Below are 18659 nucleotides of genomic sequence, written 5' to 3'. Positions count from 1 at the left end.
CTCTGCTTTAGACTCTTTAGGGGCTTCCATTGCTCTTCTCAACCCACCTCTCTCTCCAGCCTCATCTTCTACCTTCCTCCACATCTTTCTGGCCACAGTTAAGTTTCTCAAATGAGCCAGGCCTCCCCAAGGCCATGCAATTTTCTCTGCCAGGCATATGCCCTGCCAGTCTCCTGGCTAAGTTCTAAGACCTATTGGGGTTCAAGGTGGACATAAGCTTCTCTGGGAAGAGTTCCACAATTATCTGCCCCGCCCCCACTCTGAATTCCACATCAGTTGTCCCTCCTCTGTGCCCAGAGCATCTTCCCCAGCAAACCCGTTGCTTCAGTGCCATTTCTGGCTGCCTGTCTGCTGGTCTCCCCACCTGCGGGCCCTGGAGAGAAGAAGATGTGGCTGGCTCACCTTTGGATCCCTACCTCTGGGCCTAGCATGGAGGAGGGCTCAGCTGTTCAGTGTTTACTGAATGGAGGGTGAATGAACCCGAGTCCTGGACTCTCTCTTGGTAATTCAGTTTCTCTCTTCCCAGGGCAGAGGCCAAATCCAGAGACAAGGTTTGGGTCACAAGAACAAGCCTCAGCAAAGCTAGGTGGCTGATCTTAAGGGACCTTGTCCCAGGCTATGGTGGCCTGATGAGTCACCTAAATTTGCTAAGTCACCCAAACGTGGCAGGCAGGACAGGGACACAGCACACCTTATTTCTCCACACGCCAGAAAGTACCTCTGTCCACACCCCCTTTGGCATTGCCTCATACCATTCTGCCCCACCTCTCGCCCTCTCCTGGGCAGCCCAGTTACCGCTCCCTGGTGACCTGGGGGGATGGGGGGACAGGGTGGGATCTCCCACCCCAGTAGTCCCCAGTTCTTGTGCTTCCTTCCAGAGTAACTGTGCTTGAAGCGACCATTCACCTCAGCTCCCAGCGGCCAGTCTACAAAGCCCTCTCATATACCCATTCCCTCAGGATTACTCAAGAGGCCTGGGTGCAATATTTTATAACCCCCATTAAGGGGGTTTTTCAAACAAAGAAACTGGGTGTCTTGGTTTGGTTTCTCAGGAGAAGAAGGACAAAGACCAGAACTGGGGGATGTTTGGAGGAAGTAGCAGAGGGGAGGAGGGGATGTAAATGGGGAAATAGTGATAAGCAATTAAGGGGACGTTGTTGAGCTGTGGGCACCTGGGCCTCTGCCCTGCTGGCCGTCCCCCAAGGAACCTATTCAATACAGGTTAGAATTTCTCCTCTGAAGGGCAGGGGACCTGCATGTACCCACCAATTCCTGCCCTCATTGCTTAGGGTCGGCCCCAGGGGCACTAGTCCCCTCCTTCCTCCCACACATGCTGGATGTGGCAGACGGTGTGGTCAACAGCCACGACAGCATCTCCCATCCCACACGCTGGTCAACAAAGTGACCTCGTCACTCCCTCAGCAAGAGGCGGAGTCTGTTCTTGCATGTGGGCTGGCCCTGGGACTGTTGTGATCAAGAGAATAACGTGAAAGTGACCTTCTGTGCTTTCTGATCCCACGTGTCAAGAGGGCCTGGCAGCTTCTGCTTTTGTGTTGTTGGGGAAGCCAGACACATGTAAGACATCTGAGCACCGTGCGACTCATGCTCTGAAGAACCAAACCAGTCAGATGGAGGAGCCACGTGGAGAGAGAACTTGCGCAGCGGGGGCGCCATCCTGGGACATCCCGCCCAGAGGAGGCCGTGAGTGCAGAGCCCAGCCATGCCCCCCACTGCAGACTCATGAGCAAATACACGGTGGGTGTGGTGTTAAGCCTCTGCGTTTTGGGGTATTTTGTTAAATAAACAGCAAGAGACAGCGGGAACACTGGCCGGGCCTGCCCTGAGCTAAGCGAGCTCCTGCCCCGTTTCAGAGAAAGCCCTGAGCTGGAAAAGCAGAGAGGCACAGAGGCACTCGGAGCAGGCGGTCGGCAGCACACCTGGGGCTGTCTGCGGAGCTGCACTGACAGCCAAAGAGGACCCAGGGAGGGACACAAACAGCATTTACTGCCCTGACACTAAAACGCCCTCAAGTGGCAGAGTAGAGACCAAATGCCACCAGGTCTTCTAACTCTTTACTCAAGATCAGAGTTTTTCAAGATACCCAAGTCCCCTTTACTCTGGGGTCTCCGGGCCTCTCTGCTGTGTTTAAACAGTGCTGTAGGCCTGGAGTGTGCTACCCTCAGGCCATGTGGCCTAAACCGTCACACCTGCCATTTGTGAGATACAGGCACTGACCAGGACACTTTGTGCCCATGATCTCATTTAGTCCCCACAGCACTGTGAGGTCAGTATTCTGATCCCCACTGGGAAGCCGAGGCTTGGAGTGGTTAAGGAACTTGCCCAAGTCACACAGAAGTGGAGCCTGGGCTCTAACCTGAGAACCCAGAGCCTGTACTATTAATAAGCATACAAGCCTGTGTTATTGAGCAGAATGAGTTTGTCCACCGGCGCCAGCAGAGCCAGCAGAGCCAAACACCAATCACCGAGAATTGCAGTGGAGATATACTGGCTATTTTATTGATGAGTGGCGCCATCCAGAAGAACGGGAAGCTAATGCCCAAAGCCCCAACTCCCTGATGGCATATAGGTTACAGATTATTATTATTATTATTATTATTATTATATTATGTAGGGCAAAATCACAAGACACCGTGGGTTAGGGGTTCGGGTTGTGATAGGAGCTGATTGGTTGAAGGCAAGGTAGGGATAATAAGTCATTTCTTGAGGTCTTGAGGAGAGTTCTGAGGTCTGTTCTGCCACCCCTCTGACGGGTCTCATGGGAAAGTAGCCAGGGGGTCAGTCTACCTTAGGGCTCAGGAACTGAAGCATAAAACTTAGGTCAAGATGTTATTGGTAGCCTGCCAGAAGTCCAGACCTTGTGATCATTAGTCAGGTACCAGCTACTGTCTTCTGCTACCTTGGGGTTTGCTGATTACTAGTGGTGGGGGGAGGGAGGGGAGGGCCGTCTCTGAGGGGCATATACAGAGAGAGATACGATTTCTAGAGCTAGGATCTAAAGCTGAATTTAATCCAAGTCCTAAAGACCCTCGGTTTCACCTGCTGGAGAGAGCCTTTCCTGCTCAAGGGCCAGGGAACCCAGAGAGGGTACCCAGGCTACAGCTTCCTGCCACTCCTCACTGGAAGACAGTGAGGTGAACTAGTCAGCGGATCCCTGCCCTGCAGGGGCTACTCACGAATCGCCAGGGGTTTCCTGGGCTCCGCCTCTGGAGATTCTGATTCAGCAGGTCTGGCGCAAAACTCAGAAGTACCCAGGTTCTGGGGAATGCCTGGCTGGAGAGCTCAGAAGTCAGGTCTCACTGTGTTCCTGGCATCCTCTGCCACTCCCTCTCTGTCTGCGTTTACCTCCAAACATGTTCAACTTCCTTCTTATTCTTTAATTCCTCCAAGTGCCCTCTGGCCAGCTGAGCTGGTATGTGCGGTGTTGACATCACATTCTATTAAGTTCGGATGGCCCACATTTGTTGAGTGTCTCTTAGGTTGCCTAGAACACCTGTTACTGGTAACCAAGGAGGAAGAAAAACGAAGAACAATTAGGCGATCGGGCCTTCACCTCCATCTCTCTATCCACTCGGGTTCCCACCCTCAGCAGTTCACTCAAGAGGAAGGTTCTGACCCACTGGTCTGGAGCCCATTTATACCAGCTCATGAGAGCCCATGGTTAAAATTTCAGAAATTTTACAAGCTGGTTGCATTAATAAATAAATTACATAAACATACAATTAAATTGTATTAAGAATAAAGGTGGTAAATACTCAAAACTCATCATTTCCTAGTTACTTTGTATGTTACGATTATCCATGCTTTGAGATTATTTGCATCTACTGTAAGTGTATGGTGGAAATACTACACAACGGTATTCTACTACTGTGAATCTCTTCCTAGCTTCATGTTCTCTGACAGCTTGTTGGTAGCTCAGCATCAGCCACAGTGGCAGTATTTATACCACAAAAGTGGTCAAATGCCACAAATTAGGGTTCTCTCCTCCCCAGAGAGCCAGATGGTAAACACTGACCAGAACATCACTGCACTGACCTTCTTCTGGACTGGCTGTGTGGCCTGAGTGGGGAGGGGACAGTGAGGTTTTGCCCACCTTGGGAAGGAGAAGCAGTGTCTAGGTTTCAGGGGGAACTTATTTCATAAAGTTGTCACTTGCAAATTCCCTTGGGCCCTTCAGACTGGTGTTGACTTGGGGTGAGAATTCAAAGCTCATGAGAGCTGACTGTGAGGGTAATAAGTGTGCAGGTTACACAGGTACCTGCCCCACATATGTATATGGAAGCTCTTGGGTCATCCTCCAAACTGGAGGCAGAAAGGGGACCGCAGACCTTGTGTAGAAGGCACTTCTGCCTTCAGCCGGAATCCTCAGACCACCCAAAGCCTGGTCCAGAAGCTGCCTTGCACTCTGCCCAGCTGCACTGTGGCTTCAGCTAAGTCCCTACCCTCTGGGCTTCTTACAATTAAAGGGGAGACCCTCGTAGCAAACACTAGGCCTGACAACTGGATCAGGGGGATTAGGTGAGTTGGGACCCAGACTAAGGCCGCAGGGATAAAATTGCGGGGCAAAACCACCTGCTAACACCCAGGATTCTGTGCCTGGTGTGAGCCAACACAGGAGGGAGTCTAAAGCCTTCCAGAAAGTCCACACCCCCAGTGCAGGGGCGGAGGTGACTCCACGCAGGCTGTCCATGGCCCAAGTCAGAAGTGTGTGCTCCAGGGGTCTGGTGCTCCTCAGCTTCACCACAGAATCCTCCCAGCAGTGAGCCAGCTATAATAGGGCCCACCCCTCAGGACAGGCACTGTCCTGTAGGCCACTGAGCATGCTCTGGGCTTGAGAGCCACTTATCATGCTGTCCCTTTAACAAACAACTTTTATGACCACTTGGTATTGTGACAGGCTCTGTGCTGGGCACTTCACAAGAGGATCCAGGGAAAAGGTCTCCCTTTCTTCATTCTCTTCCACTCTCATCTTCTATGTGTGCATTGGTAGTAAGAAGTGGAAGGATAGGTTGTTTGGGGTTGGTATTGGGGATCTTTAGTACCCCACATAGAACTGTAGGATGTTAGTTCAGGTTCTCTAAGAAGCAGATGCCATGGCTGGATTCAACCAGGAAGGGTTGTATTGGAGGAAGCAGCTGTGAGAGGTTAGGAGCAACATCTGACCATGATGCAAGTCCAGTCCTCAGTGATGGTGGGATGAGGGATCAGGTGGAAACATCCTAGGCAGCCATGCAGACTAAGGGAGGTTGGACTAGGCTTTGGGGAGTGGGGGTTCTCTAGCCAAAGGCAGCTCAGTCGAACCCTGGGTATCCTGCTCTCTATGTCACTGGCCAGAACAGCCCATGGTCTGAGCACAAACTTGGCGATGGATTTCAGAGGCAGCAGCTGGGGCTTTCAGTCAGTCAAGCTCCTTGCAGTTGGAGATGTATGGGGTGCACTTTCACAGCTGCCACAGTTATGGGGAATTAGAAAATATGCTCACGTAGAAATCAGATAGTAGAGAGAAGAGAAAAAAAGAAACTCAGAGAAAGGCAGAGAGGCACACGTGCGTGCATGTGTATGCGTGCGTGCGTGCGTGCACAACATTAAGCCAGAGAGAGAGAGAGAGAGGGAGAGGGACTGAGGGTAACAGAAGGTCAGAGAGATATAGACAGAGAGAAATAGAGAAGAATAAATACCAGAGAAGACACATTTCTAGCCCCAGGCATCTCTACAAGGAGATGCGGGTCTAACCTCTGGATTTCCTTGGGATAACCTGACCACAGACGGCTTTGCTTGAGCTAGCTAAAGTGGTGTCTGATCCTTACCATGAAAAAAGCCCTCACAGCAGCATCCCCAATTCTCAGCCCCAAAGACCAGACCTGTCATCCCCAAAGAGGCACCCCAGACATTAGTTAATGAGAAGTTACTTCTTCACACCCCTCCTCGACTGGGTGGCCTGGTTCTACGCTAACCTAGAAAGATCCTCTGAGCAGCAGGACCAGCCCTTTAAGGTTTTCTTCTCTGCTCTTCTCTACCAGGCAGGTTTGTGACTGCTGGCTTGTACTCTAGATGGTACATGGGTGTCTGTCTCATCTTCCCAGTGAGCAAGGAGGGTACAGACTGTTCTTGAGCTGCCTCGGATTCCAGGCTCAGCCTTCTCGTAGCTAAAAACCTTAGGCAAGTCACTTCACTTGTCTGGCCCAGTTTCTTCATAGGAAAAATGAGGACCATAACCTACCTGAAAGGTTAGCATGTAAGGCGCATGGCATTGCTCCACGTACCTATTTGTAGAAATAACAGATATACTCTTGTCATTCTTTTCACGCTAGGAAATGCTTAACGATGACTCGTTGAAGTTCCAGGGAGAACTGTGACTGGACAGAGGTTATTTTCCTCTGCAGACCCTGACAGTTCAGTGCTCTCTGTCTACTGCCCCCTCGGGGAGACATTAGGTAGCAATGTACCTGGGATTTACCTGAGATTAGGTCTCATACGAACAATTCTTTACCTTCACTAGTGCTTTCCAGTTCTCTGTCTCCCTTAATCCTTTCAACAAACTAATGAAAGGGAAAACAAGTAATCTTGTTTTAATGTAAAAATCTGGTGGGTTTACTGACTTGCCCAAGGTCAGAGAGCTATTGAGGGAAAGACCCCCAAGATCTCATCCCACTTCCAGGCCCCACGGGAGTCGGAGATTTCAGGGAATCCAGCTTGGTTTAACTGCAAACAACTCTCTGAGATTCCTCCTTAACTGGTAGCACCCCCTTCTCACAGTCACTTTCCACCTCTGGATCTGAGCTCCCCAGTACCCCAAAACCTACCTCTCAACTCAGAACCAAATGTTAGCTGCAGGGAATTTATTCCTTCAAGAAAAATCTATTGAGCGCCTTTTATGAGTCAAGTACCATGTTGGCCATTGAATATTAGTGATAATCTAATGATGGATCTCAACCCTGGCTGCATATTGGAACCGGGGCGGGGGCATTTTCAAAGTATGTCACCCAGATCCTACAGCAACTAATGAAATCAGAATCTCAGCAGAAAGGGGTGGGAGAGGGGAGGGAGGCCAGTTGTCAGAATGTTATTTTAAAACTCTCTAGATGATCTAACATGCCCTCAGAATTGAGAACCTCCGATCTACTTGAAACATAGCTCCGGTCATGTTACAGAGGAAGAAACTGAGGGCCACAGAGGGGTAGTGCCTCATCCGAGCCACAGATCTGAGCCTGGTTCTTCAACCTTCAAACTTCCAGTGTCCTTGCAGAAGGTACTTGGTAAATACTTGCCGAAAGCATCCATGGGCGAATGTGGAGAGGGAGCCAGAGAAAGGTGGTGAGTGTAGTAGATATGTTTGAGATGCTTTCCCCACCCACAGTCCTTCCTGAAAATGGGACAGCCTCCCTAGGTAGCTGTCTTTGAACCATGTGACCCACCTTGGCAAAGCTGATTGGACTAGACAGGGAAACCTGAACCATAATGGACCAATGAAATGACCTGATGAGGCATCTGAAATTAAGATATTGAGAGAGTGGGCCAGTAAACTGTGATGCGCTGAACCGGAAGATCATGGAGGCTTGGGAGGGATCGTAGGCATTTGGGATCATGTATGAGCCAGCGAGTAGGGAGAGGAAGAAGGTGTGCCATGAGAAGTAAGAGGTTAAAGAAGATACATAGCAAGAGTGACAGTGACAAGGGATTAGTCAGGCCTTGGTTCCCTTGAGAGCTATATGCTTACATTGACCCTCACCTTTTATGACTAGTGAGTTCCTTGATACCCAACAGGCCTTGTCCATGGGAACAGTCCATGCAAAAGCCTTTAGCCACCAAAGACCTTTAGGTGTCCCTCACTTTGCCCCTGACCCCCAAAAGTGTCCCACTGAAGAACTGAGGTTCCGGTCACTCAAAGTGCTCAGGCAAAGGGTTGGTGCCTACGTCTTTGAGATATTGGCAAGTTGATCTCGTAGGTCTTGTTAAACCACGTGATTTTGAACTTCCACAATGGGCAGGCAGAGGGGTATTTTAAGATTGTTTTTTCTCCTTCTCAGCGCCCAGTGCCCCATGTGTGACACCTGGTCCCTGGCAAGGAAGCCTGTATCCCTGGGGATGGGAGTGGGGCATACAGTAAACAAAGAACACAAGAAAGTTCCTCTGACCCGCCCCACACATCAACACGCACATCCCCATGGTGGAAGAATGGCAGGGGTGTGGAAACAATGGGAGCCTGTGAGTCATGGGGGTAGCCCGGATAATGTGGCTTCAAAAAAGCTCCCTCTAGCCTTGCGCAGAGGAGCTTACGTAGGCAGCTGACAGGCAGTGACATTTGAAATGACCCTCAGTTCTGGGCAATCATTTGCCCTGCCCTGGATGACCTAGGTTTTCTCTTTATCTCTTAATGCAACTTTTATTTTTAGCAAAGTGATATATACAAATACTTTTTCAAAGGCAAATAATCACACATATGATAACGGAAAACAGCAATTGCCTGCCTCACCGTTCCCCACCCCCAGCCCCCAGCAGTAACTTCTTTTAGACCTTCCAGCTATTTCTTCCTATCTTTCCTCCACTTCTTTAAAAAACATAGTTATTTTTATCTCATTATTGTTTTTACCTTACTTTAGTTGGTGTAGATTATCTTCCTACTACAAAAGATGAGGACTGGCTCCATTTCAGCCCCAACCCACACACTTTCTTTCCCATCCTCCCAATGTAGTTAACTCCAGTTTGTGGTTAGGTCACAATGTGGTGGTTACACCAATTATGACTGAGTAAATATTACACGATATACTTGGTTTAAACTTTATTTCTGGCATGACATTTTGTTTTCTAAGTTTTTTATTTGCTCAGTGTGTATGTTTTAGTCACGAATTCCCAAAATCTCTGCTATGATTGTAAAACTCCTCTCAGAAGGGTAATCTATAAGTCCCATTTTTTTCTCTTGGTGAATTGCTTTCAGCCCCAACTACATTTCTGCTCCTGGCTGGATGGCTACTCTCTAGGCCTGCTACATAGCTAGCCTCCCAAAGTGTTCACCATTCATGGGCAATTCCCTTTGCCTCCTTCCTGCATTGTAGGCCATGTATTATTTTTAGTCCAGTGCCTTCTGTCTCTTTTCATTTACCTCTTTTTTTTGATGGAGTAATTCCTTCATATCTTTCTGAGAAATGGTATAAGGAGGTAAAATTTTTGAGACCTTGTGTATCTAAAAATATCTTCATTCTACCTTTAACCTTGACTGACAGTTTGGCTGGGTATCTAATTATGGGTTGAAAATGTTTTCCTTCAGAATTTTGAGGGTTTTTTTTTTAAATTTGTCTTCTAGCTATCTGTGTGGCTATGGAAAAATTCAGTGATATTCTGATTCCTAGGTCTTCTTGTGTGATCTCTCTCTTTCTCTCTCTCTCTCTCTCTCTGGAAACTGGAAACATTTTAGAATCTCTTTATTTCCCAGTGCATGGGTTGATATAATTTTTCATTCACAGTGCTGAACTCTCAGAGCTCCCTTTTAATCCAGTAGCTCATGACATTTGGCTTCTATCTATGCTTATTATGTTCTATCTTTTTGAGCTACACCTCTTGAACTGGTTCTCTGATTTTTTTAATTTTATTTATTTATCTTTAGAGAGGAAGGGAAGGAGAGAAGGAGAGAAATATCAATGTATGGTTGCCTCTCGTGACATGAGTCCCCTGCTGGGAACTGGCCCGCAACCCAGGCATGTGCCCTGACTGGGAATCGAACCGCAATCGTGTGGTTCTCAGGTCCGCGCTCAATCCACTGAGCTACACCAGCCAGGGCTAGTTCTCTGATTTTATAATTTTTATTTTTTTCTCCTTACACTACTTTTAGGAGGATTTTCTAAACTTCATCTTTCAATCCTCCTGTTGTTCAAAAGAATTTTTCTACCTTATCTTTACTTTGTTTCTTTTTCCCTCTAATTTTTATTAAGAAAATTGTAAGTGTACAGGAAAGATGAAAAATAGCATGTGTAACATCTCTCCTCTCCATGTAAGTCAGTGCTGATCCCTGGAAACACAATGTGAGACACATATTTAATTTTAAGCTTTCTAGCAATCATACTAAAAAGGTGAAAATAAACAGGGGAACTTAGCTTTTATATTCTATTTATTTTAAAATATCATTTCTACCTACAATCAATATTAAAAAAATTAATAAGATATTTTATACTTCTTTTTTTTACTGTCTTTGAAATCGAGTGTGTATTTTTCACTCACAGCATAACTCAGTTCAGGTGCTTTAAAGTGATTAGTAGCCTTAAGTGACGAGTAGATTGAGCGATGTTATTATATATTAACTGCCTGTATATTTGGCCAGAACCATTTGAAAGAAATTTGTAGATGACATTACGCTTGATTTTGGAATATGTTAGCCTGCAGATCCTAAAATTAAGGACACTTGACTACATAAACATACCACCATTATCACAGCTAAAAACGTTACAGTAATTTCCTATTATCTTCAATATCCCGTCCATACACAAATTATCCCAACTGTGTCCAAATCTTCTTTTATAGCTGGTCTGCTTGAGCCAGAACCCTATCTAGTTTCATTTGGCTGTTAGGTCTCCTTAGTCTTTTTAAAATCTATAATACTTGTCCTGTCTTTTTGTTTCTCCTGCGACATTGACACTTTACAGGTCTGGGCAAGTTGTCTTACAGAGTGTCCTACATTCTGGATTTGTCCAGTTGCTTTCTCGGGATGTCATTTAATTCATTCTACCCTCTGTGATGTTTACTGGAGACTGAAAGTCAGATCATGGTTACATTCAGGTTAAATGTTTTTAGCAAAGATACCATATAGGTGGTTATGTTTTTTCTTTTCAACAGCCATTTCTTATTCTGTAAATGTTACTTTTTATAGCATCATATTTTTGTTTCAAAGGTTGCAGTATTTTTCTTGTTTCTGACAATATTAATTACTTCAAAGAAATAAAAAGACTCTTGCTTTCTGAATCATCTACAGGTTATTTGATTATTTTGCTTGTTTTGCTTGTTTTGGTTTCGCTTTTTCATAGGGATGCCTCTCTCCCAATGTTCAGTGGTCCCCGTTTTCTATTCATACCTATGACTAAGGCTTTGACTCTATGAGCAGGACTTGAGCCTAGTGGACTGGTTGCAAACTGACTTCTTCTTTTTTAACTGAGAAACCCCTGAATGTCAGCCTTTGTAGGACTTTTCTTTGGGGCCAGTTTCCCTAGAGAGAATCTTCGGAATTTGCTGGGGGCTATAAATCTGTTTTTAATGTTTTGATGCAGAGTGGGGAAGGGCTCAGAGAAACTCGCCATTTGGTTCGGACTAGAACCTAATTCCCTGCCTCAGCTGTGTAAACCTCTCTGTGGCTAAGCCAGCCCATTTTCTGCTAGGGTGGGGAAGAAAGTGGCTATTTATGTAAGAAGTAGTTGTGGGGGGAGAGGGTAGACCTGGGCTCCCTTTATTCACTTCCAACCAGTCCTCCTTAGCCCCACCCTACACCCCCTTTTCAGAGGGATCTGGCCTTTCCAAGCATACCAACAGCTTGAAGCAACCTGCTTCATATTGCTGTCCTGTACATCCTCCCACCCCTCTGCCCACCCACCCTAGGCAGTTAAGGTACGGCTTCTATAGAACTATTCACTCTCTCCTTCTCTCTCCTTGTCCTTGTGGGCTCTGCCTTATCAAGATCATCTCAGTGGGGTCTTAGGAGAGGAAAGATAAAAAATGATCAGTCCTGCATGCTTTCTCTTCAACAATGACCCATCTTTTCATCTGGAGGTGAAAACTGAGGCTTAGAGAAAGTTCGGAGGTCCCACATTAAAATTCTGACCTCGCTAAGAAAGCATCCTGGCCAGAGACCTGGGAGAAGCTTGACCCCTGAAAACTCTGCTCTGTGGCCTGGCTTCTGGGGAGGAAAGGGATGCCAGGTCCTCAATTTTGACCCCAAGACCGGAGCTCTAAGATGGCCACTTTGCCCCAAGCCAGCTCCTGCGTGGCCTATTATGTCTCCAGACTCCAGCACCATTTCTGGGGCCTGATTACCTGCTGGACGTCCTCTGGCCCTGGTTCTCCAGGGCCTGGTCTTGATCTGTCTCTGGACTTGCTTCTTCCCTTTGCTCCTTTTATTTTTCTCTTTTACCTTATTTTCTCACTCTCAATATCTCTCCTTCTTTCCCCCCTCTCCATCTATTCCTCTTTTTCTTTTCCCCTATTCTCTCTCATTCTTTTTAAAAACAGATTTTATTTATTTATTCCTAGATAGAAGGGCAGGGAGGGAGAAAGACAGGGAGAGAAACATTGATCGGTTGCCCCTTGCATGTGTCCCAACTGGGACCAAACCCACAACCCAGGCATGTGCCCTGATGTGGAGTCGAACCAGCGACTTCTTGCTCCTCAGGACGATGCCCAGCCAACTGAGCCACACTGGTCACAGCTCTCTCTTACTCTTTTCCTCTCTCCCTCTCTCCACCCATCCCTAACTTCTTCCTTTGGTAAACCAAGGGGTTTTGAATCTATACTATTGGTTTTCAACCAGGGTTGATTTCCCCCTCCCTCCCAGTAAACATCTGGCAACTGGGGCAGGGGTTGGTGCTACTGGCACCTGGTGGGTAGAGGCTAGGGATGGTGCTAAACACCCTGCAATGCACAGGACGGTGCCCACAGCACAGAATTATCTGACCCCCAATACCAATAGCACCCAGGTTGAGAAACTCTGATCCCCTGCAGTTCCTACTGTACACACACCCTCTAGTCTCTCTCAGAGAAAAGAAGAGTGGAGAGCAGAGGCCCAGAGAGGGAGCCATTGCCAGCAGCTGCCTGGGGTGAATAGCCCAGAGAGTGGGTGGGATTCAGCCTCCGGAATCTGCTGGTGTTGGTTTTGGCCTTCTCGGGGTCAGACAATCTGGTGAGAAAGCACTCCGCAGCCACTCCAATGGCTGCTGCCAGCTGTTTACCTGGCTGGGGACCACCCCTGGTCCTGGCTCAGGAGTAGGTAATGAAAACACAGCCGGCCCACGGCCCACCCCAGACTAGCCTCTCCCACAATGGGCAGAAGAAGTAGCCCCTGACAAGCAGTGGGAGCCATGGAAACCTACCTTTTCCCCAATCTATCCTACTAACCTTCCAGAAACTCTCCTAGAACTCAGCATGAAATGTGATGGGGCCTTGCCATGACTGCCATGACTGTAACCCTACACTACCAAAGCCTCCGCAGACTGCATTTACTTTCTGAAGTCGGTAAGAACACGGGTGAATTGTGGGGTAGAATGGAACCCAGCCCTGATGAACTCAGGGAAGCAGGCCAAGAGTTCAAGTCCAAGAGGAGAATCCTGGAGAGACCTGGCTGGGTGCCCTGGCTCTAGCTCTATGTTCAGACTATGAATCACTCCCTGGAATCCTCCAATATCCATCCTCCCATTTTTACATAGTGATAGAATTTTTAGCTGGGCACATGGCTACCCAGCAAAAGACTACATTCCCCAGATTCTCTTGCAACTAATAGTGGCCACATGATTGAGTTCTGTCCAATGAGGTATGAACAAATGTCACAGGTACAGTATCTGGATCATATCTTCAAAAGGAAGAAGGGTGAAAATGTGATGGCAGGAGCTGGAGCATTCATTTTGAACCATGTGAAGCATTATGTGTTGGGGGTGGCAGAGCAACAAGGTAGAAGATGTCTGTCTTTCTACATAATAACTACCATCTACTCAGAGAGAGAAATGAAACTGTTTCTTGTTTACACACTGTATTTTGGGGTTTCTTTCTAATAGCAACCTCACATGCATCCTAACTAAAATGACTCCTCAGGAGAGCTGACTTCTGGTCAGGATGGCAGCACAGGTAAACACGGCTCACCTCACACAAATTGCATCAAAATTACAGCTAAAATATAGAGCAACTCAGAACTCTCAGAAGTACAATTGAATGGAAGTCAGACAACTATGGAATTGAAGAAACCACATCCATCCAGACTGGTAGGAGGGGCACAGACAGGGAACAGGCTCGCTCCACACCCACATGTGGTAGATAAAAATTTTGGAGGGATATCTCAGGAGCAAGGAATCCCAGCCCCACACCAGACCACCCAGCCCAGGGTTCCAGTGCCAAGAAGATGAGTCCCCATAACTTCTGCCTGCAACACCAGTGGGGATTGAGTTAGTGGAAGAAACTTCTGGAGTCTCAAGCAGTTCCTCTTAAAGAACCCACACATGACCTTACCCAGAATCACTCCCTCTGAGCTCCAGCACAGGGGTAGCAGCCTGAAAGGTACCAGGGGCATACAGACATACAGAGAGAAACCAAAGTGTCTGGCATCAAGGTGAGAGCTGGGGGACAGCTTTCTCCCAGACAGAAAGGCAGGCAGAGGCCAGTGTCCCTTTTCTGAACCCTCCTCCCACAGAGCCACAAGGCTGGCAGGCTGGTCCCATTTCTGTGACTCCATCAACCTGGCTAAGACATTTGCCCCACCCCAGAAACTCTGTTCCACCTGACTTATGGGCCCGCCCAAGCTGCTTTTCTGTATGAATAGTTGGTCTTGGCTCATGCTTTACAACTTCCTATATCCTCCGAAAGCAGAACAGCCAAGCTCTGTGAACCCCGAGCCCCTGTACCTATTGCTAAGTGGTCCCAGGCCTGTCATTAGAAACAGCCAGCCTAGATTCACAGCTACGCCATACCCAGAACTCTCCAAGCCCAGCACAGGTAGCAGCCATCTCAGATAACTCAGGCAGGGTGGTGCCAGGCAAAACACAGGTGGGGGCTGACCTTGGTCTGCACCACCCGGGAAACCACAGAGCTGGTGCACCCAGTGGAGAGTTACAGACCAAGTTGGAACACCACCACCCTTCCCCTGCACAGCTGATCCTCCACGGAAGGTGGAGGTTGGTGGTCAGTGGTCACAGCCTGTCCTTGCAGTTGACTGGCCTGGGTAAATCCCTCCCATTGACCTGACAATAGCAATCAAAGCTCAACTACAAGAATAGGGTGTACTCAGCCCTTGAGACCCAGCTTGGGTGTTATGGGAGGCTGTGCCCCGGGGCTCTATAGGATACCTACTGCATTAGGCCACACCACCAAGACCAGTAGTCATAGCAGCTCTACCTATCACATAGAAACAAACACATAGAGGCTGCCAAAGTGAGTAGACAATGGAACATGGCCAAAATGAAAAAACAGATCAAAACTCCAGAAAAAGAAATGAACAAAGCAAAGATAAGCATTCTATCAGATGCAGAGTCCAAAACATTGGTTATAAGGATGCTCAAGAAACTTAGTGAGGACCTCAGCAGCATAACCCAGTCAGAAACAAAGGATAACTAATTGAAATAAAGAACAATTTACAGGGAAACAACAGTAGAGTGGATGAAGCCGAGAATCAAAGCAATGATTTGGAACATGAGAAAGCAAAATACAACCAATCAGAACAACAAAAAGAAAAAAGAATTTGAAAAAATGAGGATAGCATAAGCAGCCTCTGGATAACTTCAAGAGGTCCAACATTTGCATCATAGGAGGGCCAGAAGGAGAAGAGAAAGAGCAAGAAATTGGACATGTATTTGAAAAAATAATGAAAGAAAACTTCCCTAATTTGGTGATGGAAATACACATGCAAATCCGAGAAGCACAGAGAGTCCCAAACAAGATGGATGCAAAGAGGCCCACTCCAAGACACATCATTAATTGAAATGGCAAAGGCTAAAGATAAGGAGAGAGTCTTAAAAGCAGCAAGAGAAAGGCAGTTAGGTTACCTACAGGGGAGTTCCCATAAGACTGTCAGCTGATTTCTCAAAAGAAACTTTGCAGGTTAGAAGGGATTGGAAAGAAATATTCAAAGTCATTAAAAGCAGGGACCTACAGCCAGGATTGCTGTACCTGGCAAAGTTATCACTTAGAATCAAAGGGCATATAGAAAACTTCCCAGACAGGAAAAAACTAAAGGAGTTCATCATAACCAAACCATTATTATAGGAAATATTGAAGGGACTTATTTAAGAAAAAGAAGATCAAAATTATGAACCATAAAATAGCACAAAATGCATCTCTATCAAAAATTGAATCTAAAAAACAAACTAAGCAAACCAAACAGAGACAGAATCATGTATACGAAGAATGTTTTGATGGTTGCCAGATGGAAGGGGAGGGTGGGGAAACAGATGAAGGGGTGAGGGAATTAAGTACAACTAGGTGGTTACAGAATAGCCATGGGGATGTAAAGTACAGTATAGGAAATGGAGTAGACAAAGAATTTATATGCATGACCCATGGACATCAACAATGGTGGGGGGATTGCCTGAGGGAGTAGGGGACACTGGGTGGAGAGGGACCAAAGGCGGAAAATTGGAACAACTGTAATAGCATAATCAATAAAGTATAATTCAAAAAGGGAAAATAAATAAAAGTACCCTCTGCAAAAATGAAATAACTGCTCGGTGAACTCCCAACAGGAACTACTCCCAGCTTAGGCAAGCATGTGTCGCTTCTTGCATCCCCAATACTTTTCAGATGAGAAACTCATGGCCCAAGATCACATTTACAGTTAATTTATGATGAAGCTGAGGCTTAAGCCAGGTGCAAACCAGTGGCCTGGATGAAGCCCAAGGTTCTTTCCATTTCTCACATTCTAGGATTCTCTGAAACCTGTTAATCAAGGGGTGTGGCAGGCACCTTGGAACTCTGGCTTACTGGAGACGTTTACACACAGTCTCATCTCATACAATGGTCTTTTCTCCAGCCACACTGAGCTTTAGTTTCTCAAACCAGCCATTCTCCATCTCACCTCAGGGCCGTGGTTTGTACTGTATCATCGGCCTGGACTGTGTTTCTCTCCCCCTTTCACCAAGGTAATCTTTTCCAAATGCAGCTCAGGCAACACTTCTTTAGGAAGGTCTTATCTGTTGGTCCCACTAGCATGAAAACTCCCAGAGGTCAGAGACCCCATCTTTTTTTCTTGTTTTCTTATTATTGTATCCTAAAGCCTAGTAGGGTGCCACAATAAACAACTGTAAAATGAATGAATGAATCCATATGAGAGCTCAGAGGTGTAGCCACACCTAGAGGTGGGGAAATGGCTAGACTGGCCTCACAAGGGGCCTTCCAGTCTCAAAACTGGAATCTACTAAGAATGATGTTCTCATCCATGCCTCACCCATGAGGAAACCCTCACCTAGGGCCTCAGGAAGCTTCTAGAGAAACACCTCCAGAATATGAATATGTAAATGGACACCCAGGTCTGCTTCAGTAGGTCTGGGCTGGACCCAAGATTCTGCACTTTTAAGGAGCTATCACGTCATGCTGCTGTTTGTGACACTTTGAGCAGCAAGGCCCCAGGGGTCTCAGATTCTCTCTGGGAGTCCATCCGTCCACTTGTTTACTCTCTCTCACTCTGCCTGTCTCTGCATGGGATGCCAGAGCCTGCCTCCTTGCTCCAAGGAGGCAGGTCCTTTGTCCCTTCAGCCTTGAGGATAGCATCCAAGATCAAGGCCCAGTCTGTTCACCCCAGCTGTGCCATACTACAAACCTGGCAACCACACCCTGCATGCCCTGTCCCTGCTGCCAGCTACCACCTCCTTCCCTCTCCTGGCCAATTCTCCATCTTGGCCTTGGCCCCAGCTGTGACAGCCTGGACCAGAGCCATCCCTGTAACTATGTTTTGCCAGGATTAATTAATTGATTTTAAAACACAAAGGCTGTGTGTGTCTGTGTGTTTAGGGAGGTTATATCAGAAAACTGAACATAGCCTTGTCAACAGAGGTTCCCTTGTATGGGGTGTGTGTGTGTGTGTGTGTGTGCGCGCGTGCGTGTGCACGCCAGTCTGTGGGTCCCTTGGCGTTGATGTCTGGGAGTGTAGGCCCGGCCTCTGACTCTAATGCGATGCTCTAAGCATGTGATGGGGGATGGAGAAGAAGAAAGGAAGGGCTGGGCACCAGCAGCTTCATCTCTGAGCCTCCTCTTTCGTCTTCACTGAATAAACATCTTGTTTGTCCACCAGACAGTGGCCGGAGGTCATATACTTCTCTTGCTGCTCCCCCAGAGCTCAGGACTGGCTAGACCTGCACAGGAAGTCTGGCTAAACTATAATCCAGCACAGGAAATGCCAAGACCGGGAGGGACATGCCAGGCCTGTTAATGGGACCAGGCAATGCCCAGGCCCCATGTACCTTCATTATATGGTGGCTCAGAACACAGTCTCTTCCCCACACCACTCTCACCTCCCTGGTACCACCTGGAAACACAATGGGGCCATTTCAGAACAAAATCTCATCCTTGAATTCTGTCTTCCCAGAGTTCCCAGACAGCTGGGAAGACTCTGGGGCTCTGTGTAAATTGAATCTCAAGTTCCAGTGCCCCATCTTCTCTGCCAGGGTCTTCTGTGGAGGGCAGGGGACCTCACAGCCTCACAATCCAAATCCTCCTCCCCTCATCTGGCGAAGACTAGGGCAACTCCAAAAAAAGAGTCAACTCCCCATCAATAGAGGTGTGACCTTTCATGGGGAGACTAGCTCTCTTACCGTTTTGAGCTTCTGTGATTATAGAGGACAAATTTTTCATCCTTATGCTCCCAGAGTGACTGAACCGCAAGGAAGACAATTGGTCCTGAGTTTAGAGAGTCCTAGAAAAGTTGACTTCACAGCATCTCTGTATTCCCTGTTCACTCACGACTTCCTTTTCTA

Source organism: Sturnira hondurensis, unplaced genomic scaffold (genome assembly GCF_014824575.4).
Source record: "Sturnira hondurensis isolate 20B ecotype Veracruz unplaced genomic scaffold, ASM1482457v3 Scaffold0000880, whole genome shotgun sequence".
Lineage (NCBI taxonomy): Eukaryota > Metazoa > Chordata > Mammalia > Chiroptera > Phyllostomidae > Sturnira > Sturnira hondurensis.
The sequence above is the reverse complement of the archived record's forward strand: the minus strand, read 5'-3'. Positions refer to the sequence as shown.